General features: G+C 39.2%; 1 protein-coding gene across 3 annotated transcripts in view; it reads right to left on the bottom strand.

Moving 5' to 3' along the window:
- Positions 1–25,575, bottom strand: part of LOC139465311 (sex peptide receptor-related protein 2-like) — a 197,466-nt gene that overhangs the window by 65,246 nt on the left and 106,645 nt on the right. For all 3 annotated transcript variants that reach the window (XM_071247000.1, XM_071247001.1, XM_071246999.1), the window contains exon 2: positions 3,312–3,348. The gene's annotated coding sequence lies outside the window, so the exon portion shown is untranslated. The remainder of the gene's footprint in view (positions 1–3,311; positions 3,349–25,575) is intronic.

Here is a 25,575-nt window from a genome sequence, read left to right as displayed (position 1 = left end):
TGCCAATGTTTGAATAAATTACAAACTAATTAAGACTACATAACCATATTTGTTCTCTAAGTTCTTAGATTATTTTTTTCTCTCCCTGTGCTAATGACTTTACAGATGGCGCTGAAATAGTGAGTGAGTGAGTATGGTTTTACGCCGCTTTTAGCAATATTCCAGCAATATCACGACGGGGGACACCAGAAATGGGCTTCACACATTGTACCCATGTCGGGAATCGAACCCGGGTCTTCGGCGTGACGAGCGAATGCTTTAACCACTCGGCTACCCGACCGCCCCGGCGCTGAAATAACTTTTGGCGTGTTTAATTGATGTCACTGCTGTCATTAGTATTGTAATAACTGTTCAAAGATAGATCCGATGGTTCAGACAGATTGACCAGTCCGACATCATGTTAACGCAAGATGAGAATCACGCCTATAAATGTCTGTATTGTCTGATCCAAGCTAATACAACTATTCTGAGAGTACTTTGTATAATTGTAATGATAAATTTGAATGTCACAGCTTTAAATGACGGTTTTGAAACTGAAAGGCAGGACACAAGACGAGGCTGTTAAAACGTGTTATATGTCGTACATTTACAAAACTACACTGTCACATTTCAACTAAACTCCTTTTAAAGGAGAGGATTGGTGGCCTAGCTGCTATAGAGTTTCCTCGTCACGCCTAAGGCCCGGAATCTATTCACCATATGTGTGATGATTGGTTTTTGACCTGCAATGATATTGCTGGAATATTACTAAATGCTACCTAACGCTCTCACTCACTCACTCACTCACTCACTTTTAAGTGCAAGAGGAGAACGGGCATCAGTAAAAATAAATACATCGGCCAAACTATGGGAAGAAGATGTCAACGAAACATTTGAACATCGAGACATTTGTGCAATATTAATGCTTCAGCAAGCAAGTATTTATCTTGGGTATTCTAATGATAAGCGCTTCCATCAATCCTTGATACCCACCCTCGCGTCACACGTCACATACAAGGATATGAAGAGCAGGATACCTCGACCGACAGGATGCTAGCGCTCTGTAGGGAGACAGGTGGTCATCACGGTTAATTGAATGGGACGTACACTATCAGAGCGGTTCTAACTGCATCGTTAGCGTCCATGTTCACAGAGTAACACGCTCTCCTCGCACTTTAGAGGGGTCTCGCTGATTTCATGACTGACCTAAGACACGGCATGCTTTATGCGGTACTTCTATCGTAACGAAATTCCTTTCCATATCTTTGGTTGGAATGATGTGACTAGATTGACGGGTTGGTGATATACAGATTCGTCACGCACGATGGCGATATAATTTGTATTTTTCGAATTTCAAGAATGAACATTTCTACCTTAGCTCATATTGACATGCTATTATTATTCGGGACGTTTTGGGGATGGATGAGTGAGTGAGTCAAAATCTAAAGTCGCATCGGCTTTATTTCAGCCATGTAGCGACGAGTCGAAGGCAATGTAATCCTAATTTAGTTATTTATGCAAAGTTATATTTGAAAACTATTTATGAAACATATTTGAGCATACCAATTTCATTTTATACAGTTTTAAAACATGGGCTATGTTCAAGATTATTGCACTTATAAAGCAACGTGCATGCAAATGTGTAAACAAAGCTAGGCCACCTCGCTGGGGATCATGAGGACTTAGAGTGAGTGAGTGAGTTTGGTTTAACGCCGCTTTTAACAGTATTCCAGTTATATCGCGGCGTGTCAGCTTAATGTGGGAGGAAAGCCCGAAGTGATGCAGGTCTCAGACGTTTACCACTTCGGTGAAACCCACGAGCACGGGTATGGTGCTGACAAACCTAGAAACATAATCAGGGCGAACCGGGATTCGAACCCACAATCATAGGTTTCTGATTCTCTGCACAGCGAATCGCGGCGCCTTAGACGACTGGGCCACCCGTGCCCCCTATGAGGACTGAGAGTACCTCGGCTTCCTGCATGATTATCTGCTCCAACACTTCAGTTTGACATTCCAGATTGACATATTCTTACCCACAAGGTGACAGTCCTTGAGAAAATGTTGAATGATCAGACTGCCGAAAGGCTTACAAATGTAAGACTGGTGGTTGCGAGACTGGTAGTCGTTCTCTGAGGAGGCGTAAGTGAACGTTAAACCGGTCGCAGTGGCGATGACGGGGCAGTAGGTTTAGCATGGCACCAATGGTGCGCCTTATTTAGTAAGTTCTAAAGCTCGACTGTCACCCAGGATGTTCATTTGTAGGACCTACCAGAAACAGCACCTCTACTACCTCGAGTCTCAAATCCCACTGCATTCACTGCAGGTCACATTCGCATTTCAACTTTCATATTTCTTTGAAATTTTGACTACTATTCAAATTAGCTTCCTTTTACATTATGTGGCGTGTATGGACTTTCATATTGCGATGACGTTTAATTTGACGTTACCACGGAAACCTCTGAGAGACAGGCGTCTTTGGAAAATGATCGTCACTGGTTTTTATATCGTTGAAGGAGTCCTTCCCGCTTCTGCCAATATATACGTCGAAATAATTCCGTCTATTCAACCTTTCCAACTAGTGAGCATAATGGAGGTCCCAGAGAACAGCGGACAACCTTCCAGTGTATTTCTGTACGTCATATTGAGCTTCATATTGATTATACCTATATCACGATGCAATTAAGTATTTTGTTATAAACATTTCTTATCACGCTGTCTTTTTGAAACAACAAAATAAAATTGTGTTTAAACAATCAGGAAAGGGTTCCCAGCTAGTACTACAATATGGCGAAATTAATTGCATTCCCAAATTGCAATTATACAGCTTTCTGGTCTTCCTTCCACAGACGTTTCAATCCTATCAAAGAATATTAGTATGATACCATATATTATGATTGTCTATATTTGCAATATGTTTTGAATGTTTCATGTAAAGGAAGTTGATTTTGAATAATGTATAATTGTTGAAATGTTACACATTGTATTTTATTTGAAATGTGAATAAAGATTTAAATAATACAAAAATATTTTGAAAAATATAAAAAAATAGTGTAGCTGGAATTGTTTATATAACTTATAACTTCGAAAATAAAGTTGTTTTCATAAATGTATTGATTTAATGTGAAGCACTCAGTCTGTTTTCTATCTTCCATGTAATGTTCTTATTCCTTTTGCAAGACAAACTGTCTAATTCATGAAACATGTCATGAAACATGTCTTTCCTTTATGTTATTAAAACAAATTAGAGAGTTGTTTTTAGAGTGTTGAGTTGTTGAGTTATTAGTGACATATAGGTACATGTATATGATGTAATATAAGTTGCAACTTACATTTAAGCAGCGGTGCTTTCGGGAACTCGTGAATATTCTGAAAGACAAAATACAATCCATTAGAATTATCTATTAGATGTAATGTTTATAATTATATAACGTCTACGTCATTGATGACTCCAGGTGTTCCCGAAAACGCTAAGCATGTCCTGCTCTGTCGACATCACCCGCCACTCACACAATTTGCATACAAAATGGATGTTTGTCGCCTGACGCCTCATCCAGCAATAATCCTGCCATTTGACATTCCTGTAACAAGCCAGTGACACGACAGGCGTTTACTGATTTTGAAGAAACAAAAACACAATGTGTTAATTTTTTAATTACGTTTGCTGCGTCCAAGAGCGATTCTGCTGCTTACAGGTAAAGATAAACATTAAAGAAATATGTTTGTGGAGGCTGATGAGGGCAGTTTTAACGTCTTACCCGACACATGTCGTTTATAGTTGACTCAGCAAAATTTATAAACGCTACAGAGCTTGAGATAAAAATCTCGGACTTCAGTCCACCAGCTGAAAAAAACATGAGGCCTGCAAGATCATCAAGAGGCAAAGATAAACCTATTTTCCACAGAACAACAGGATATACTACTCAATCAACGATCCAAAGAAATACGTGACAGCTCTGGAGCACCGTCGTGGTGTGATCGCATCTACATACGTCGTGGTATATTTCACGTCGATTTATTAGCATATGTTTGGGGAACAGCTAAATACTTATTGGGATCAGTATGCGTTATTCATATTAATCCAGTTTATGAGAAGAACTATTTCTCCAAAGGTCTGAGTGTATCTTACTTGTGTCCCACTGTCTGCAACATAAACCACGATCAAGTGTAAAAATGGTACGTGCAGAGTCTGTAATTTTGTAACGTTTATCACGCATTTCTGGCTAGATTGCGACGGGCGATTTATTGCATGCCCTGACGATATGCCCAGACCATCGTAATCAAATAGCCGGTGATATCGAGTCGAAAGGGCGTACATATGTATGGATACACTACTGCGACACAAGTCAGAATAGATAGGGTGAGAGTCATATATTTACCCACAATGCTTGTCTCAAGATGTCAATTAGAGGAATCGCTGGGGTGTATTTATAACGGGGACTGTCACGCCAATACCATCCTTCAAAGATGTAATAACGTTTAGAATGGGAAGACGACAGGATTCCATCGATTTGTGATATATCTCAATTACTGACGACAGGCAGCATTTGCAAGTAATAAATTAACATTGTATATAATCCGATACCAAGGCTTATTCACTTACGTATGGCTTCGTATGTATTGAATAATTATATAACTTTTTCAGAGATTGATATCGAGTCACCTTACATGTAGTTAAGTTCTCAGGACGGGCACACAAACATGAATGAACAAAATAAATAAATATTGTACTTTAGCATGTCAATCTGCTCTGTCGGATGAGTGTGCGCTGGTATTTAGTAAAACTGTCAGGTGAATAATTTGCCTGTGCTCTTCATGTAAACTTCATTAAGTGCGTTTATGAGCGGTTGTTCCAAATAAAAGCGACAAAACCCTTTCCATATTGATAAGAAATACCTGCTACAATCCGTTGTACGACTCCGACTATACCATGAGAATGTGTTATTGAATCAGTAACAACTCATTAGTGATCCCCCAAGGTTTCTCGAAAAGGTGTCTATCCCCACCTGTTGCACCCGTGACAAACACATGCAATGGCAAGTCAATTTTTCACCTGAAAAAACGCGGGAAATAGGGAATTGCATTTTTATCGCTGATGCGTCAAATTTGGAAATATCTTCCACATGTCTACTATGAAACGTTTTGAAAGTTTTACTGAGACCTTGTATGTCATTACTTGAGTGACGCTCTAAGGTTTTAGTTGAGTAAAGGCAAACAATAATGATGATAGATTAATTATGTGTCACTCACACATGCCACACCAAACGCGTGAAGCATGCATCAAGTTGACACAATGACCGCATATTGAATTTCTATACCAGATATGCGTCTGACGTTTTACAGACATGAACTTATTCCATGGACAGCATGTGTAGAACCAGTGACAGCTGTGACAGTTTTCACATTGTCTCATTACTCATTGCATAAGGTGAGATGGTGTGGGGTTTAATGTCACGTTAACGATTACTGCACTTATATAGCGACGTGCACACGTGGGTGTGTTTGCCTGCTTGTGATTGCCCGAACTAATGCCTGTTTTATAGTGCTAGTCCACTGAGATACCATGCCGCAGTTTAACATAGATAAACCACTTAGACACAGTATACTGACTCCCAGCCGACCGGTCCTTGTTTTAGCCCCTTAATGCTGAGCCCAAGGCAGGGAAACATAAATTATCAGATAGCAAAAGAGAGGAAGAGATTGCAGTGAAGACAGCTAATCAGAATACATGCTATGCAATTGTTGCAAAGATTGGTCCTGTTCAAATACATTCGGCATGCTTATATATTTTATTATTTACTCAGATTCAGAGCCGACCAGTCCGTGCTTATCCCAATTAATGCCACAACAAGTATCTTTTAGCGTCTTTTGTTGGGATGCGGCTGGGATCAAACCACAGACTCCTTGCTCTCTGTGCCGACGCTCTATCCACTAGACCAAGTAGGCGACCCAACCATGCTGAAGGAATTGATATGGGTCTCTTTTGTCCAAATTTGACAACACTTTTGCATCCTACATAATCTTACTGAGCAATAGCCAAGATGACGGCCCTACATGCATATATTACTATATGCTAGTTACTCATCGTTTCAAACCAACTGTTCGAAATCGTTTTTGTTTTTAGTTGAAATAAATGTCCTGTTTGATCAAAACACATACATGGGTTCTGTGTTTTGTAACAACACCTGTTTTCGAACAGCCATAGTGAGATGTGATCTGTCGCGGTTTAACGAGAGGCGTGACGCCCTCAAAGCTGCCGACTTGACAGTACACACATCCGGCCTGTCCACATTTGGTTCGCGCGAAGTACTGTACGCCTGTCAGAACAGTCAGTCGTCATTCAGAACTTTGGTGCCCGTGACATGATGAAGAGGAAGGATAAAATGGTGAACGTTTCTTCAAAACGGTCCAAAATATGTTAGTATCTGACAAAAATCTGACAAAAATCTGATAAAAAGGTTTCAAACTTTCATTCACTTTTTGATATTTAATGTAGACCTGGAAGAACTCTGTCTAAAACTGCGCACCATACACGGATTTTCTTTCAAGGAAACTCCGCTAATGTACCATGCCAATCATGAAATATTCATATTTCTTATTTTTATGCATTTTATGTTTGAAAATTGGTGAATGGTCTCTTGAATTTTAAAGACGAAGCAATGAAGATCAAGACATTTTGAAAGGGATAGTTTTCTATCGGAATTTAGGGTTATTAACACGAGTTTAGATTTATATTTACTCATCCCTCGCTGAATTTGCTGTATTGAACAAGTAGTTACCCTTATAAAAATCGTATAGTGAAGCAATAGTGCCCCCATGACGTCAATAGTGATACGACGACGAAATCACATAAATAAAAGCGAAACAACCCTTACCATAGTCATAAGAAAGTCGATTGTTTGATTCCGACTACATCAAGAGCAGGTGTCAGCTGAATCACTACCTAATTACGCCACGAAAGATTGTCTGCAGTTCAATCAACAATGATGCGTTGGTCCATACTATCGTTTCTAACGGACGGCAAATCATAATGATAACAAAAATTAAAAAGTAAACTTGAGTTTAGCAATGCACAAAGACGCTTCAACGATATTTGAAAGCAAAACAGAACATTTCCATTATCATTCGAAAGCTCTAAAATACAATTCCTACCATTTCATAAGCCCGACCCTAAAACATTGGTGTATAGATGCAAAACCTGTGTCAGTCACATAGAAAATATCACAAGTAACTATGCTTGCCGTGAGGTGCGACAATCGGAGAGGGTTACTTTTCGGTGATATGGTTCATTGCGTGGCACCGTCAACGGTCGGACGCAACTCACAAAAATGATTTCGATTCAAGTCCCTAGTTTGACTAGCCTTTGAATGGGTTTGTGATGGATGCCACCGGTCGGGCGGGATACGCTCTGCTTTTCAAGGATATTTTGTATCACAACACCTGGTATCGTCATTATTTGATACTGATTCATAAACACATGCTCATGAAAAAGTCGGAATCGTACAATCGAAAGAGATTTCTAAAGTATATGGAAAGGGTTTTGTGGCGTTTATTCACACAACTTGCATTACTTGACACTACTTGCTTGTCCTTTTTGATAAATCCAATGAAATCATTTCTATTATTGAATTTTCTGTCCCTTTTGGCTCTGATGTGATTGACACGATTCAGGAAAAACAGGGCAAATATGCGGACCTCGCTTTCGAAATATCACGCTTGCATCCCTCATACTAAGTTGTCCGACTCCCCATTTTTCTGTGTGCCTCAGGTTTGGAACCTCCAAATCTGTTGACCGACATTTGGAGAGTGCCCGGGTTTGCTTCCAGGAATACAGCCTTTCTGACAATCTTGGTAATGCAGAAGGCTGCAGTGTTGGGGAGTCTTCACATTCTCCGAAAAGTTCTGGGTGGTTTGACTGGGCAACGCTTCCTGGGAGGTCCTATTCGCTGTCTGGGCTGCGTGTTGAGGAGACAAGGGCCCTGAGCTGATAATGAGGCTAACCAGCCTGACTGTGCCAGGATCACCCAAACCCCCTTTGCTGCATTTGTTTATTTTAATCTGTACATAATAATAATAATAATAATAATAATAATAATAACATATAAACGTCGCCTATTAATCGGATACATTTCTCACGGGGAACACCGCTCTTATACTATACAGGTAATAATGCTTTGAGTTGAAACTCAGGGCTAAACTGTTTTTCAAATTGGATTATGCCCAATGGGAAATGGTGGAGTTAGCAAGCCATGAAGTAATGTTACATCCTGTAATCTAGGAGCGTTCATCCTGTTTATCATCTTTCGACGAGATCTATCTTTTTTGTCTCAGATATCCTTTTGTGAATAGGATACAATATACGGTTTCAGAATTCCGTCTGCAGGATGTCTTCCAGTCTTAACAACAGAAGATCTGAAGATTGTTCTTCCTGGTTCGGGTTACACATAACACTGTCAGCAACATACACAGTCCGTATCTGTATGTGGACAACGGCCACATCACACTGTGTGCACAACACAGTTGGCGGACCCTGGCGGAACCAAATTAGAATCTGATGTGGGAAAAAACAAGGAACACACTAAATGTATGCGTGTTAACCAAACATATATCTAAATATATCGGGAAATTGATCGTATATAGATACACATATATGCAATACAATATAATGTTAGTCTATGGTGTACTTTTGTCACAGAAAGTGACTGCGTGTTCTTCCTACACGAAAAGATCAAATTAAACATTTTTTCATAAACATTAATAACAAATGTTCTGAGTCGATTTAGATCCACCGGGGAGGGAAATGTATTAGCAACATGAGAAATGTGAACGAAATTGAAAACCATAAATTTGCTGTTTGAAGAAATAAGATTGGAAATAAGAAATTAGAAATAATATATCGCATTACAACTTAACTGTTCAAGCAATAATCATTTAATGTTGAAAAATAATCTCGAAGATCTTCCTGAACAGATTCCATTGGACGTAAAAGTCAAAATAGCGGTGAAAATGATATGAATGGATCACTGAAATTCAGTGAGGACACCCGATGTTCGAACATTCATAACGTCAGCATATTATGTCTTCCACAGTGAGTGAGTTGGGTTTTTAACGCCGCTTTTAACAGTATTCCAGTGATATCACGGCGTGTCAGCTTAATGTGCGACGGAAGCCCGAAGTGATGCAGGTCTCAGACGTTTACCACTTCGGTGAAACCCACGAGCACGGGTATGGTGCTGACAAACCTAGAAACATAATCGGGGCGAACCGGGATTCGAACCCACAGTCATAGGTTTCTGGCGTGCCCAAGGGACGCAACTCTGCACGGCGAATCGCAGGGCCTTAGACGACTGCCCCCATATCTTCCAAATGTAAACTCGTGAAAACTGTGTCGAGTAAAACTTTAATTCCTTCAGATGTTTATTTTATTAATTATTAAAACCTACTGTAAGCTACAGTGTAGTTTGTTAGCTGAGGTGTAGTTTGTAAGCTATGGAGTATGTGGGTTTTTGGTTTATTTCAGCAGTTATTGAGTTTGTCGTAAGCTAAGGTGAGTGAGTGAGTGAGTTTGGTTTTACGCAGCTTTTAGCAATATTCCAGCAATATCACGGCGGGGGACGCCAGAAATGGGCTTCACACATTGTACTCATGTCGGGATTCGAACCCGGGTCTTCGGCGTGACGAGCGAAGGCCAAAACGTACTCCAAGTGACATCATTGCGCATTTACTCATATTGATGAAACGATATGTTAATTTTGAATTTAAACTTCAATGTCGGAATGTCATTCAATTCTGAAACACCAGAGCTTCAGATTCACGTCGACAAACTACACACATCTACTTTCATTATCATAGGTCCCCAGTACCTCATGTATGTTGTTAGAGTCGAATAAAATGGAGCTTGAGTGGTCGGGCATAGTGACATCGTTCATCATGTTTATAATCACCTGCGTGCTTGGTCCAGGCGTGATAACATAATGTATTTACTGATGGAATAGTTTGCCTACGGCGTACAACAACAACAACAAAAAAAAGCTTCCCACTATCGAAATATCAGACCCCACCCCAAATTCTTTATAAAATGATAAACAATGATACAAAAAATAATAATAATACTATACATATATTATTTTAATAATATATATGTGTGTATATATATTATTTTATTTTTATTTTTTGTATCATTATATCAATAAAAATAGAGTAATTTGACACAAACGTATAAATGAGACCCATTATCAAAACTGATTCACTTCGAATATGCATGCATTCCATTATTCAAACGTCAGGGTTGGAAATTCCCATCGCCTTTCTGTCACATTTCAAGCAAGTCGAATACATCTAGAACAACAGGTCTCTATGCACATTCAATTATTTAAACGACGAAATGAGAAATGTCTAATCACCTTTCTGTCACATGTCACTAAAGACTAAGAGTAATGGAAGGAGCAGAGCAACGCCCTTAGTGAATGAGTGAGTGAGTATGTTTTACGCCGCTTTTAGCAATATTCCAGCAATATCACGGCGGGGGACGCCAGAAATGGGCTTCACACATTGTACCCATGTCGGGAATCGAACCCGTCTTCGGCGTGACGAGCGAACGCTTTCACCACTAGGTTACCCGACCGCCCCACAACGCCCTTAGGGCTGCATGTATGAATGTTATAGCCCGCTTTGTGAAACAGGTTAAAAGTATTCACAAAATAAAGGATGTTATCAGGAATAAATCTCCTTTAACGTCACTTTCTGTTAGCCCAGGCCGTATTCCACGGCAGTGAAAGTGGGCACCACTCCTCCACAAACATGAAAAGGTAACAACTGAAGGTGTCATTATGCGTTGAGCACTACCCCCCGGAAACCATTCACCTTTTGGTCAACAAAGCATGAGGAGATATAACACAATTGCAATATAATAACGATATTTAAGAGCGGATATACGCCGTGTCATTAATGCTTATTTTCCTTTGTAATGACTATCTAAATTTGGGGAAAAAACGACAAAACCCTTTCTGTATTCCAGAAATGGACATTTAAATCCGATATCATCTGAAATGTAGAGTTGAAAGCTCGGATTATACAGGGACAATTAATCTGGTCACTCATATCACTCGGAGGAAAATGATTCTCTTTCCATGTGGCTATTATCCGCCAGGTGATCTGATTTCAAATACCCAATAACGACGACGGTATCTCTGATCACGAAATAGTAGCTGACCGTTACATAGTCACTGATGTATTTGGATCTGATGAAAAAACATATTTTACTATCTTCCTCATGCAAGTCCATCATGTCGAGACTTTTTTCTGGTGTAACGATGAAATTGAAGTACGTTTAACCAAACAGTTTCATTTCAGAGACACAAACTGTATGTTAACAATAAGTATAGGTAGTATTTCCTTTCGTCAGAATCCCATCAGATCGAAACCGGTAATAACAACGAATCCGACTTTGACAAAACTGGCTTTATAATAGAACGTTGTATGTCTGCCTGAGCGCCAACGCTTACAGAATAAGATAGTGGACATAAAAGATGATTTGCTTGATTTTATTCACATTCATCCTGATGGGTGGCCTTTCACCCATCTCGTAAGTCTTAACAATCCGATTATGTCCACTGTAAAAAAGGAGCAATTCCAAGGACAATCTACAGAAATACATGTAATACTTTCCTTTGTTTAATTTCATGAGAGAAAGTTAGCACAAAAGATGTGTTGAGTTGATCCAATATTGAACTCATTATAATAATACACAATGTCTCGTCCCTGGGCACTCAGGAAAAAATCAAACTCAGCAGCCTTAAAACTGAGAAAAGTATCTTCATCCCTTACGAAAGCGAAAGTAGAAAGTAAACCATAACCGTTTTCTATTTGTTTCTATGCAATAATGCTCATTATTCCATTGAACAAAATTGTCATACAGTTTTCAAGCTGGTCTTGTCACCCACATTTGGCATCGAAATGAAATATACATTCGGCAAGGCACTGTGTTCTGAAATGAAGTGTATTATGTAAATAGCAATGACTCAAGAACAATTCGCATGCCCTTTACCATGAGGCAATCTCAACATCAGCCTAAATCACTATTTAAGACTACAAAGTATTCTATAGCCCATGTTACGCCACCACGGAATAGACAATGCATATTCACAACCCATATTAAACCCTAAGGTCAATAAGGGTAGTGTCGTTGACGTATTCCTTTGGGAGATAAGGTCTAAATGAGAAACTCAAGTCGTGGGCAAAATGAAGCCCATCGGTGGTCTGCAATTGGCATGTCCACTCAGATATGCAGGCCCGTTTGCAACATCCACTCTTAGAGATCGATACTGTGTTTGTGGTCAAGCCTTGTGACCACTGATTACACTGATAGGGAAATCTCATCGACATCGCATCGGCCGAAGGTGGACTTTCTGGACAACGAATAACAGATATTGTTTGTGATATACAGTGCTGGTTTTTTCACAGTGCGCAAAGACACAGATTTTTTGCTGTTTTTTTTCTTGTTTATGTTTTTGTGCCTCATATTGTTCTGTGTTGGGATTCAAGTCTTTAAGTGGCATTTAGAATCGATTCACATCGAGAGAATTTATGGTCGATCCCAATTGCGTGGATCGATGGTCATGATATTACTCACTGGATTGACTGGTCCAGACTCGATTATTTACATACCGCCGTCATATAGCTGGAATATTGCTGAGTGCAGCGTTAAACAACAAACCAACCAACCAACCGTATGACAAAATTCGCAAACACTTTGATAGATTGAATTCAGAAATCGCCTTCACACAGAGGGTCGTAATTCGTTGGCTGTATTATTAAGCGTTTCCTTCATGATCAGGAAGCCGAACCGACTTCATTTCCACACACACGTGGCACAATATCATTACTTTTATGCTTGTTTTAACTTTTCATCCAGAGACATGATTACCGAAATCGTTTGATGGCTGACACAGATCATTTGGAGGAATACCATATGATCAGCGAATCACCTAGCTCTGTTTTTTCCTACAAACGTATGACCGGTAATTCGCGATCGCCTTTGTATTAAATGGTTTACTTAATGTACTGTATGTATGTATATATATATATATAGGCGTACCAGAAATATATGATATTGGCTTTGAATCCGATTCGTACTGACTATGTTTCTAGGTTTGTCAGCAACATACCGGTGCTCGTGGATTTCACTTAAGCGGTAAACGTCTCAGGTCTGCATTACCTCGTGTTCGTTGACACGCCGCGATATGACCAAAATACTGACCAAAGCGGCTTCAAGCCATACTCACATATTCACATATAACCTACATACGAGGGCGTTCAATAAGTTTTGCAACTTTAATATAAGACCAAGTCGCAGAATATATTTTGCACTTTTATTTTTAATATAATATCCATTCACCTCAATAAACTTATACCATTTGTCCTTCAAACTTGTAATACCACTTTTATAGAAATCCGCAGATTGGCCCTCTAACCACGCCTCTGTGGCAGCCTTTATGTCCTCGTCATCCTGGAAGCGTCTTCCACGGAGGGCAGACTTCATTTGCTTGAACAGGAAATAGTCAATGGGGGCTAAGTCTTGGCTGTAGGGTGGATGATTTAACTGTTCGAATCCACATTCACTTAATTCACAAAGGATTTCTTTTGCTTTGCACCCAACCTTGGTAAGGAACGTTATTACACCGCGTTGTTCATGTTTGGGAGAATCCATGATTGTCACCACCCTAAGGTGAATGAAGACATCATATCTAACTTATTGTTGTGTCTGGAACTTGTAATGACACGTGTCAACCTGATGTTATGACTAGTGCCACACCTGCCGCAAGTTAGCATTGCTTGTGTAAACAGAAATGCCAAAGTAGCAAAACTTAATGAACGCCCCTCGTACCCCTCCTTTGCGTTATGAGAACGTTGTAGCCAGGTTTATGTGATATGTAACGAAGGATATTCTAAGTATGACATCTGTCGACTTAACTGAACGGTTCTAGTTTGCTGTCAATGAAACCAAAAGTGTGACCATACGACGACGAGGGCACATATGGTACCTCATCGGACTGTGCTTCGCTAGACCGGCTCAAGTTCCACTGGCCGTAGGTTCGAGTCCCATTTTCGCAGAGATTATAAACCTAAGTGTGCAAGATCCATGCTTACCTTTGGGATTTCCCTAATGTGGTAAAGGATCACGATCTGCGTCACGGGCCGTCCGCCTTCAATAAACTATATGTATTGCGATTTAAACAACTGTGACCAAATAAACTGAATCGGTCACTCACTGAAGTTGTGAACATTAGTGACAGGTCTAAAGACTGCAGTGTAGGATCTAAGAGGATTTGTCTGATGACAAGATTTATAGGTCAGATGCTGACATGTGGTCCTGCACACTGACTGTGGAAAATATGTAATTTATGACACCAAAACTAATCTAGATTATAAACATGCAAGTCTCTATCCACCACGATTCCACACGAAATCAGCATCAGGAGAAGGAAATAGTATGGTAAAAAATAACTTATCTTAGACTAGATAACATTGTACAAAAAGAATCATACAGAGAAGTCTCGACAGTTCTAGTTGCATACGTTGTGAGTTGCATGTGTTAGAACACCTGATGTCATCACTGATTCTCAGTGATCTGATGATAAACTTTTCACAACATGTCTGCCTTTTACACCCAATGGATATCGAGTGTGGTTATCCCCTAACGTTGACATTATGAGTGAGTGAGTGAGTTGGGTTTAACGCCGCTTTTAATAGTATTCCAGTCATATCACTGCGTGTCAGCTTAATGTGGGAGGAAAGCCCGATGTGATGCAGGTCTCAGACGTTTACCACTTCGGTGAAACCCACGAGCACAGGTATGGTGCTGACAAACCTAGAAACATAATCGGGGCGAACCGGGAATCGAATCCACAGTCATAGGTTTCTGGTGTGCCTAAGGGACGCAACTCTGCACAGCGAATCGCGGCGCCTTAGACGACTGGGCCACCCGTGCCCCCTGACATTATGTATTTGCTAGAGCGTGATATATAGTATTTTCGAGCTGGATGGCCTTGTACACCCAAGTTTGAGCTTGTACACGACTGTGCAGCTTGTACAATCCCCTTATCCCACTGTTTCACTTGTAACACATTTATCATGAGGAGTTCACAAGTTTCAGAGCCTTATCGGTGATGTGTTTTGATGACACTTTTTGTGACTGCCAGACTCTCAGTGAGATAGCTCGAATTGCGAAGAGAGTCGAATGCGTCGTTGCAGCCAAGTGACATATCGTCACTGGTATTCGTAAAGTAATTATATAGAAATGGGTCAGATTGCCACATTCTATTGTGGGTGATGAAAAACATAAAAGTGTTTCAATACAAAAGAAACATATTCTAGTTGGGATTGTGGTGTATTTACAGTTTATTCAGTAATGTGTATGGTGTATTCATAGACATATTGTTAATGGAATTTTATTAAGAAGACAAAATGCATTTTTTGAGAGAAATAGCTCCACATCTCAATACAATAATGATTCTTTATGAAGGAACTGGTGTATCTATGGCACCTCAATATCTCTCAGATGACCCGCGTCCTTGTTTTTGTGATAGTATTTTCCACACTGGCGTGATTTTATTAATATAAGTGATATAACCATTCAACAATCACAAGAAACGCTAAACGCAGATTGTATTGTACGAATCCAAGTATTTCAAAAGCAAGCAGTATTTAAGGTTCTCTATCAAGTAGGGTGTGTGTGTGTGTGTGTGTGTGTGTGTGTGTGTGTGTGTGTGTGTGTGTGTGTGTGTGTTTGTGTGTGTGTGTGTGTGTGTGTGGTATCATACAATTCTCGGCAGCCGTTTGCAACAAATGCTATAACACGTTTTCGCAGTCGTGTCGGGCTAACGTTTACTCTTTAATAGCATAGGGTTTTCGTTTCCAATAGCAACTTTCTTAAGCCGCGTCGTGCAAATCACAACTGTTGCAAAACAAAATGATAGCTGTAAGATTAACAGAATATTCGTGTTCTAAAACGAGGGCATATGTCAATATACACGCAAACGAATGGGGTAATAAAAGATATGAAGATATCAAAATTGCTCTGCTGACAGGTTTAGCACGCGTCGCCAATATCAAATTACCAGGATTGTGAGATTTATTGGGTACTTTGAAACATTTCTCATGTGTTTTAAGCAAATGAAATCTGAAGAAATCCTGCACATGGAGAACACATACATGTACCAAAGAAACATGTGCAAAATATAAATATTATTTTGTTAAAGCAAATACTCACTTTCAGATTTGTAAATGATACTTTTCCTTTCTGCTGATAGCAGTATTAAAACCTTTTTCTTATTCGATCTATTGACTTGACCCAAGTGGAAAATCCAGGTTAGAATAGGTCACCAGCAACCAACATAACTTAACCAGACTTAATAGAACTGGTGGTCAGACAGTGACCTGGTTGATTGCGTTTATCGTTGCTCACCGGGTTGTCTGGTTCAGACTCGATTATTTACAGGCAATATGTATTTATTCATTTATTCATTTATTTATTTATAAAACAACAGGCAACTTATCCAAGCTTTGCGGAGGCCTGTAAATAAATATGTCTGGAACAGGCACACCCGTGAATGACTAAAAACCATTGACCTTTGTGAAAATGACTAGACTGCATGATTGTGATGAACGTGATTTCTCACGATTCAAACTCAAGCCGCAGAAATGAATAGTATTGATAAGCATTGGAAATTTCGACGCACAGTGTAAATATGTGATTTGTTTCTCTGAACACAGACGCCTAACACTAACCTGTTGGGAAAAGAATGACACCACAATTTTGCCCGAGACATCAAAATAATAGAATATTATCCGACTACTTCGTGTGCTACGTTACTAAAATTCTGTGGCTCCTGTTGAAAGTTTGCTCTTTGGCTATGACAACAATCCACGTCATCAGGACACGATAACGTGCCTTCAGCAAGTCATTTAGAATGGGGTACTGTGAACCTATTCTCTCCGTTCATTACTTACTCGTGCATGTACATTGAACAGTCGGTGGCCTAGACATCTAAGGGGCCTCAATTCACAGTGCAGAATTGCATCCCTCCAGTGTGCCAGACAGTTATCCTCGTCGGTTCCCATCCCCAAATCGCCCTGATAGTGTTCCTAGGTTTGTCAGCACCATACTCTTGGCAGTAGAGGTAAATCCCTAAGACCTGCATTGCATCGGGCTTTTCCCCCTTATCAAGCTCATAAGCTGAGATGATTCGAATATTCTTTTCAAAGCGGGGTTAAACCAACCTCACTCACTTTAAACAGAACTTTGAACGGTATGTGAATTTTAAACAGCAACAACTGATACGTTCTGAAATGCTATTCAAATTAGCGTTGAACCTAACTCGGTCGTGATCGTCAGCCACTGTTTACAGGATATATATTTTTATCTCAAAGGAAGAAGACCACTTGTCCACCACCCACGATCATGTCAATCAGAATATGATGTCACGTCTATTCCCGTCTATTCAATTAGTTTCAGTTGGCAGGACGAGTGTCTGCTATCGTGTATTCAAGTGTTAAGTGTCCTCGGCTAAAGGTTATGTTGAAACAGAGACACAGTATTTGACTAGGTCTACTTCATAATATGTACATAGTGTCTCACGAACCTGTTTTATTTTGTTCGGATTGGTTCCCGAGTGCAAGTAATATCCCTTTTAATGTGTCCGAATTAGTCCCTGCGTTATTCTGACCACGAGTTAGGGCCTTGGGGAGTATTGGTATAGTCCAGAACTTTGACAAGGCTTACAGCCTGTACACTGATGGGGTACTTGGAGTCTAGGAGGTCTTTTATGACTTAATTGAAAGCCTTGAATCATTTGCATGGTTAACAGAGTACCGGCGGCATGTACCTCTTTCCGTATGCTTACCAAGTTTGAAGGTGCATTTCAAGAGTCACAACAAAATTATATTTGCAAGACGTTTAAATTTACAATATATATACAGACACCTAAATTGACTACCTTAGGCTACTGTCCGGTAAATAACAACATAAATTTGCCACCAGGTTTAACATGCTCACAATTCATCATAAATGGAGGGAACGTCTCTCTTATTTACGTTTCTTCACCATGGTATATACTTAGGGGTTAATCTTAAAATATTCAGCTTTTGGGGGGTTCAGTTTTGGAGAAAAGTACACTTCTTGAAGCATTGACTGAACAGGAAATTGAATAAAGTTCTCAAACCTGAAGTGATGCTGGTCTTATAGATATTTAGAACTTTGGTTAAACCCTTGAGTACAGTTATGGAGCTGACACACATAGAAACAATATTAGGACAAACTGTGATTCGACTCATGACTCACCCTGGACCGGAAACATCCATTCAATAAAAGCGACAAAACCCTTTTCATATTCAAGAGAAATATCGATTCCAACTTTATCAGGAGCACGTGTTTATGAATCACTATCAAAAAGTGATGATACCAGATATTCGCGAAAAGGTGAGCCTATCCTCCCACACCAGTGCAATATCAAGTCAGTTGTTCACCTGAAAATAACACGGGAACATATGGTACAAGTCAATAAAGGGAAATGCATCGGACATAATTTTGTCATTACTCTACATGTCTACCATAAAACGTTTTGAAAGCTTTACTGAGCTCTTGAATGTTTTAACCTTGATAAAAAAAAAATTCTGAGCAAAAGTAGTATGACTCTCTTTGAAATCGCGGAAGAAAGAGCGTGCTCGATTGTATCTAAAAGGTTGTAAAATGTAAACACCAATCGCTGGAGCTGCTGGAATATTGCATGACATGAATGGCAAGTTAACTATTGTAAAGTTGAAGTCATCCCTCTTGTCAAAAAGACATGTGGAGAATGTTTTGTCATTCTGAATCTTTATACATAGATCTAAATATGAAACAGATGAGGCGGTCTCACTGGTTTCCTTTATTTCTAGTTCAGGTTGGTAATTCAGTGGAAGGGAAATTACTATTTGATGGTAATTGAAAACATCTTCATTAACCATCTTTGAAATTGTTTTCTGTTATCAGGGGAGACGTTTTTGGAATCATGAAAAGGACCCTCTAGTTTGTCTCGAGTCTCTGCCACCTCTTAACAGGATTCCGTGCGCTAATAACAAAGTTTTGTACAATTACGATATTCGTTCAGCAAAAGTTACTTCTGCAAATGAACTCTTCGACATGTCACCTTCAACAAAAACAGAACATGATTTCAGCCTTGAGCTTTTAGGCATCTAATACGTTCCTGACAGCATTCAGTAATATGTCGGCAATGGATTTTTTTGTCAAAGAATCTCATTTCTTTAGCTGTTTTCCTTATGCCATATCGTAAGGAATGATTCAATCTTTCTTATTTTTTATTCATTTTTTTAAACATAACATGATCAATGCGATGTGTCGTCCTGCTGGCTATAGTTTTTTTTAAATATAAATAATTACAGACACCAGTGTACCCTATTTCTCTGGATTCTGATAACATGACGGGAAGACTTTGCAATATGTTCTTATGGAGTGTGAAACTGATTAACAATAATTGCGGTGCACTGCCAGTCTTAGCATTATTACAAACTTATCTATTTATAATTAGATTACAGAATGTTCTACTCACAACTCGTTGAAGGTTCAGCTGCACTGGAAGTCAGTGACTGTCAGTGATGGCTCGATCGTTTACGCAATCTATACAAAGATGTGAAAACATCAAATTCCGTACCTAGTAAATGATAGCCGTGTTACCATTAAACGCAGAATGCGTGTTCCGATAACAGGCTCGGATTGCTTAAAACTGTGATAACATTGCATTCAGGCTATCAGTGACGACGGTAGCGTTATATTCAGTATCTGGCAACTGCCGATCAAAGTTGTGTTTGTCACAAGTTTGACCAGCACATTATCACTAACTAACTATGTGTGTCTTGAAAACAAACAGAAACGTAAATTTAGTGTGCCTTTACAAACGAACCCCAACGTTTCCCAAATGCATTACACATTGTCTTGTCATTCCTGTTTTACAACAGATAATTTGGTCAGACCAGCTTCCTGAACCCACTAGACTGCTGGCACTTGACCAGTTGCACACATGGTGTCTCTTCTAACAAGGTCATTGTCCAGAGAACCCCAGCTGCGTATCTGTACCAACCACTCTTATAAAGCATTTAGTCGACGTTCTCGAAGTTTGCAGTGCGAAAAGGTTTGTAATTACCTCTACAACATTTGAATATTTGCTTTCAACTGAATTGTTGTGTCAAGTGTAATCGATTTAAGTTCAATATGATTGGTAAAAGGAAACTAAAGGTCCTTATTGTAAAAGAGATCAGAAGCCACGAGATAGCCGACAGACAGCTGTTTGAGTTGCCTCTGAAATAAATGCATGAGTTTGATTAAACACTGTTATGCATACATGTAGTAATATCACACGATGTCTGCTTGAGGAAAGTGAGAAGATCAAGGAATAGCGTTCACATTTAGAACTTAATGAAATCCTCGAGCACGACTACTGTGCTTCAAAACCGAGGATCCGCGGACCTGTGGATCCTATTCCTTTAAAACAAAATGGGTAATGGTGGGCGTATTCGTTGAGCTACAAATTACCCCCGACCTCATCACATGTTCACGAAGCTCTTCGATTTAGTTTTTAAGGGCGTTGATATATATATTATGTATCCATTATAAACGTATCGGTCCTGAGACGACTGATTTATAGATTAAAATGTGAAATCCCAAAATATAGTATTACAGCGATTGTCCTTCACAAGAGACTGAACGTGGACGTCCTATCAGAACATACATATTTTTTAAAGATAAAGTATGTGTTTTTCGTGGCGGAGAGTAAGTTTTTATGTGTTATTTAATTTCATGGCAAACAGACAGGACAGTGAAACCTGTCAGCAAAGTTAACAAGCATGTCAAACAGACAGAATGTCATATGTGGAAATGTCACGCTGTGAATGCAAAACAAATGCAGTAGAATTGGCAACATGGCGTTATGTCTCCTGAGGACAATCAGGATGAGGACGTGCAATCTCAACAGCCCCAATTAATATCATGCTGACTCATTTTTTTATTCAATACATTAGGTGAAACACTTTCAAAAAGGTAACGAGGCTTATTCATCTAAATGACACCCAAATCCAATTCCTCTGAATATTGATGTTATCACAAATATTTTTTGTCTTCCTGCTAAACACCAATGTCATTTCTCGAGGGCACTTAAACTGTATTTGAAATAATATATTGTGTCCAGCATACACGATCATAATGAGGAGAGACTAATGTGTGGAAGATGTTTTATGATGGATATTTTTACTCTCTAAAGTAATAATAAGTGAAGAAAATAGGTATTATTTCATCATTAAGTGTGTTTATGACACTGACGCAACGTCCATTTTCTCGTACACGTGTTCTTTCAAAACATATTGTTGTTTAAACATACATGGGGTGTATCTATTCAAGCAAAGGTTTTGCACACCTTACCGATAATGATATAGTATGCATTTTGAGGGAATTCAAAATGGCGGACAATGTTTCGCGAGTAACGAATTATTCAGGATATATCAAACAAATGTCACCAGTTGTTGGAATTTTCACAAGTTTGTTTACTGCACGTGCTTTCTAGCCAATTGCGTACACTTTTGGAATTCAATGTGTGTACTGCCTCCGAACACAATTTAGAATTCTAATTGGTTTCAGTTTGGAATATGGTGATAACTACATGTTGATTATGTTCTCAATCCGTTTTCCCAACGAACTGATATACATGATTATTTTCGCTCACTTATTTGGTTGTGGTATGTGCACTGACCCATGAGTTAGTGTTGTGACAGCTTGTGTGTGAACACATTGTGTATGGACAAGAACAATAAGAACTTCTTCGGGTTTCATTTTGTTCACAGTCTGAAGTGTAGTATGGAGACATACACTATCGTTAAAGGCACTCGTGGCTTAGGAATCGATCTGTTTACTGGCATTTCATCCTAGTTATGTGCTAAAGCTGTGAGTGTTTCGAGAAACAGCCCGCGTGTGGGATTGATGCTGTCTACCCTAATCATGGTTATGAGAGAGAGAGAATTCCGGAATCCGGAGAAATATCTTGAGTGAGTGTGTGAGTATGGTTTTACGCCGCTTTTAGAAATATTCAAGTAATATCAAGACGGCGGGGGGGGGGCACCCGATATGTGCTTCACTCATTGTCCCCATGTCGGGAATCGAACCTGGGTCTGGGGCGTAACTATCGAACGCTTTAACCACTAGGCTACCCCACCGCCCCAGAAATATCTAGAGAAAATAATTAGGACGCAGTATGCGACCAAAGGGGAATGTCAAATCGGAGAATGCTCTCGTGTTGGATAATCCGTAGTTACGCTAGAGTGAAAACAAAGTAAAACGTATGGTACATGCGTCCCCATGCGGTTCATGCCTATATTTTTCGTATTTGACGATTTCGTTCTCTGACGGCAAGGAAATAGAATGTGATGAGAGCTAGCGACTGTTTTGAATACCATTTAAATACATGCCAGGAATAATAACCCTCTAACGTGTTTTGGTTCATTCCTCTCAACTAAATACATTTTCTATGTACCATATCAGTATTAAAACTTAACTTCATCTTAACGAGACACTAGTTACGTTCGTTTAGCAATTATTGATTGTAACTTTTCATCGTAGCAGTCTGGTTGTCTCTCATAACCCACCCCGTGTACACCAAGTATCATTACCGCTTTGTGGTCATATTAATGAATTAGTTATAAGGTATAGTAATATTAATTTAATTACACATTTTTATATTCCCATGTTACAGATTCTAAATTACCTCGAATCCTTGTGAAGTCGACACATGTTCTGTGCTATAATTATTATGCTTCACAACATTTGCCCACAGTCTTGCCCTTTCGAACACTTTGCATAATGCAGTGGTATACGATGACGTTGGTATACCTTAAGGGTTTGATAACTTTGAGGTAGACAAATATGAGGATATCATGTTTTTTCTACAATCTGCAGCTGCACTTTGACGACGTTTGTGAAGGCCGGCAGAAATCAGAATCGGACTCTATAAAAGCGTTACTGTAAAATGGATGTGTAATTATAGTTAATATAGTATGGTACATATGTATCACAATATATATATATATATATATATATATATATATATATATATATATATATATATATATATATATATATATATATATTCATTCAGTACAGACTACAGAACCTATATACTCTCAAGAAGAAGAGTGTGATTCAGCAGACATTCACAAATTGATTACTACGGATGTGCACCAACCCTGCCTTTATAAAGGCTACTATTGATTTCCGATACTTAGCGCCTACATCAACGTCAATATGTCTGATAATCACAACCTTGACATGTCCATGTAATTAACAAGCTTCATAAGTATGTATAATGAATAAAGATAATTAAGAAGTACAGGACATCATCAGTAACATGCTCTGGTCATATCTGTATATGTGGCGCGGCACAGTAGTGTCTGTTAAAAAATGCATGTGACATGTGATACGAATGTACACATGTAACTGTGTCTTAATATTTATTTCTCTGAATATGTTTCTCTGAATAATCAAGGACGTCCGAAAAGCATGTATCGGTCTGTTAATACAGTGACAAGACTACACATGACCATAACAACGCTGCCAGTGACCCGGAAAATAGAGAAAGGGGCTAGGGAAGAAATAAACATAAATATGAAACGTCAACGCCTTCGGTTTTTTGCCGAAACATACACTGGGCAAAAAGGTAATTGAAATTTTTGATTTTATAAAAGGTCACAATGCTTTCAAATACCCTTTAATGACAGAAGTAACCCACTTTTATTAAAGGACATTTCATCAGACCATGTTTTCCCATCGAGTGCAGTCACATGAATGTTTATTACTGTTTGTAATCCCTCGGATAAACCTCCTGATTGTATAGACGGCGTAGTACCAACAGATACATTATCATTACTGTGTTACCAATCGTTCCACCCATCAGGAAAGGCACTTCAAAGAAAACAATGCGTTTCATTACCTGAAATCTTGAAGGTACCGTGTCATCAGCGTCGTTAGTATATTTGCACAGAGAGTCATGTACAGGAAGATCTGTACAGAAGGAGAGTACAAAGGTCGGCCAGATCAACCATCGTGTTTGCAGTAACGGTACGTCAGAAGAACCACTGGTCTTTGAGCTTCACATTGATTCCAAAATCAGGCCTAACTTTGTTTAAGGTGTCTCAGACAGAAGGGGTTCATTAACTTTGTTGCAAGATCGTCTTCTTTTCCTATGTAATCATGCATCATAAAGAAGGCATGGTTTCAATGTGATTTTTTTTTATTCCCTCTCAAGCTATAACGAGACACGAATGAATGAATTCTTCGGTACTCGCCACTGACCCTTGAATCTACAGGATCATGTTTGAATTAAATCAACTGTGCTAACAATGTCTGTCTACACGATGTCCCTCACGCAGATATCCCCTCCAGACAAACACACATCAAATCAAAGAAATTAAGGTAAGTGACCCCAATGTGGCGCCATTACTACGCCTGGGTGCAAGATTCAGAAAACATCAGTTGCTTCAGGTCAAGAAGGGTTCTGGGCACATGGAGCCACTACCTCCACATCAGTCGCTGACGTAGACTCATAACCCTTGTGCCTGCAGACCAGCGAGGCAACACTTAAACAAAATCTTGAGCATTAAAGGTGGTGCACGTCAAGTGGTATCAGTACGTCCGTGTCTGTATTGTGATTAAATGTGCTCTTATATTGCGTGTTATGGAACGAAGCATACCGTTATGTGTTAGCAAGATGTTTAATGTAATCTGCTCGTTTTAGTAGAGGCTTGAAAGTGGATAAATGCTGCATGAACACATTAAAATATAGTGGTAGTAAGATTATACTATTCCCTTCCATCGGTACTAAAAACAAGTGAGTATGTCTCCTCAAAAAAGCTTTTAGAAAATAAAACCATCAATGCCTTGGGGCGTTCATACTTGTATATCAGTCAGAAGTTAAAGAACAGATGCTTACTTACTTATCTCTCATGGCATGAGATATGCCCCCTGGACAGGACATTTGCAAGAACAGAAGGGTAGTTGCTGCCACCGTGACGATTACTTCCAAAATCAAACTATTCAAATACACAAATAGGAGATATTTGATAAGTTTATGGTTCAAGACATCAACATTTAAATACTAGAACACTTACATACAGCTGCACTTTGTTACTTTGCAATACCGCTGTTAAATGAAGACACGGCAGCTGTTAGATGGATTGCTTCTCAGCCTGACTATTTACACATCTGTATATGTGTATATAGCTTTCCATACAATAACACACGGACATAGTGATGTCTTCCCCTTATGTTATATAAACGGGTGCTGCCTTTGTTAGAAAATATTAACTTTTAACTGTAAAATACAAATGACAGCAATACACATTTGTATTGGAACCGAGGGTATGTATTCAAAATCACAATTTGTTTTAACTGTCAATGATTATTCTTGTCGATGACTTACGATAGCCGAAGCAATAACGACGATTGTCATTGAGTTACAATAGCCGAAACAATAACGACGACTGTCACTGTGTTAGATAGTC

Source organism: Haliotis cracherodii, unplaced genomic scaffold, assembly GCF_022045235.1.
Source record: "Haliotis cracherodii isolate W230 unplaced genomic scaffold, xgHalCrac1.p SCAF_18, whole genome shotgun sequence".
Classification (NCBI taxonomy): domain Eukaryota; kingdom Metazoa; phylum Mollusca; class Gastropoda; order Lepetellida; family Haliotidae; genus Haliotis; species Haliotis cracherodii.
Note: the sequence above shows the minus strand (reverse complement) of the source record. Positions and strands in the feature narration are given on the sequence as shown.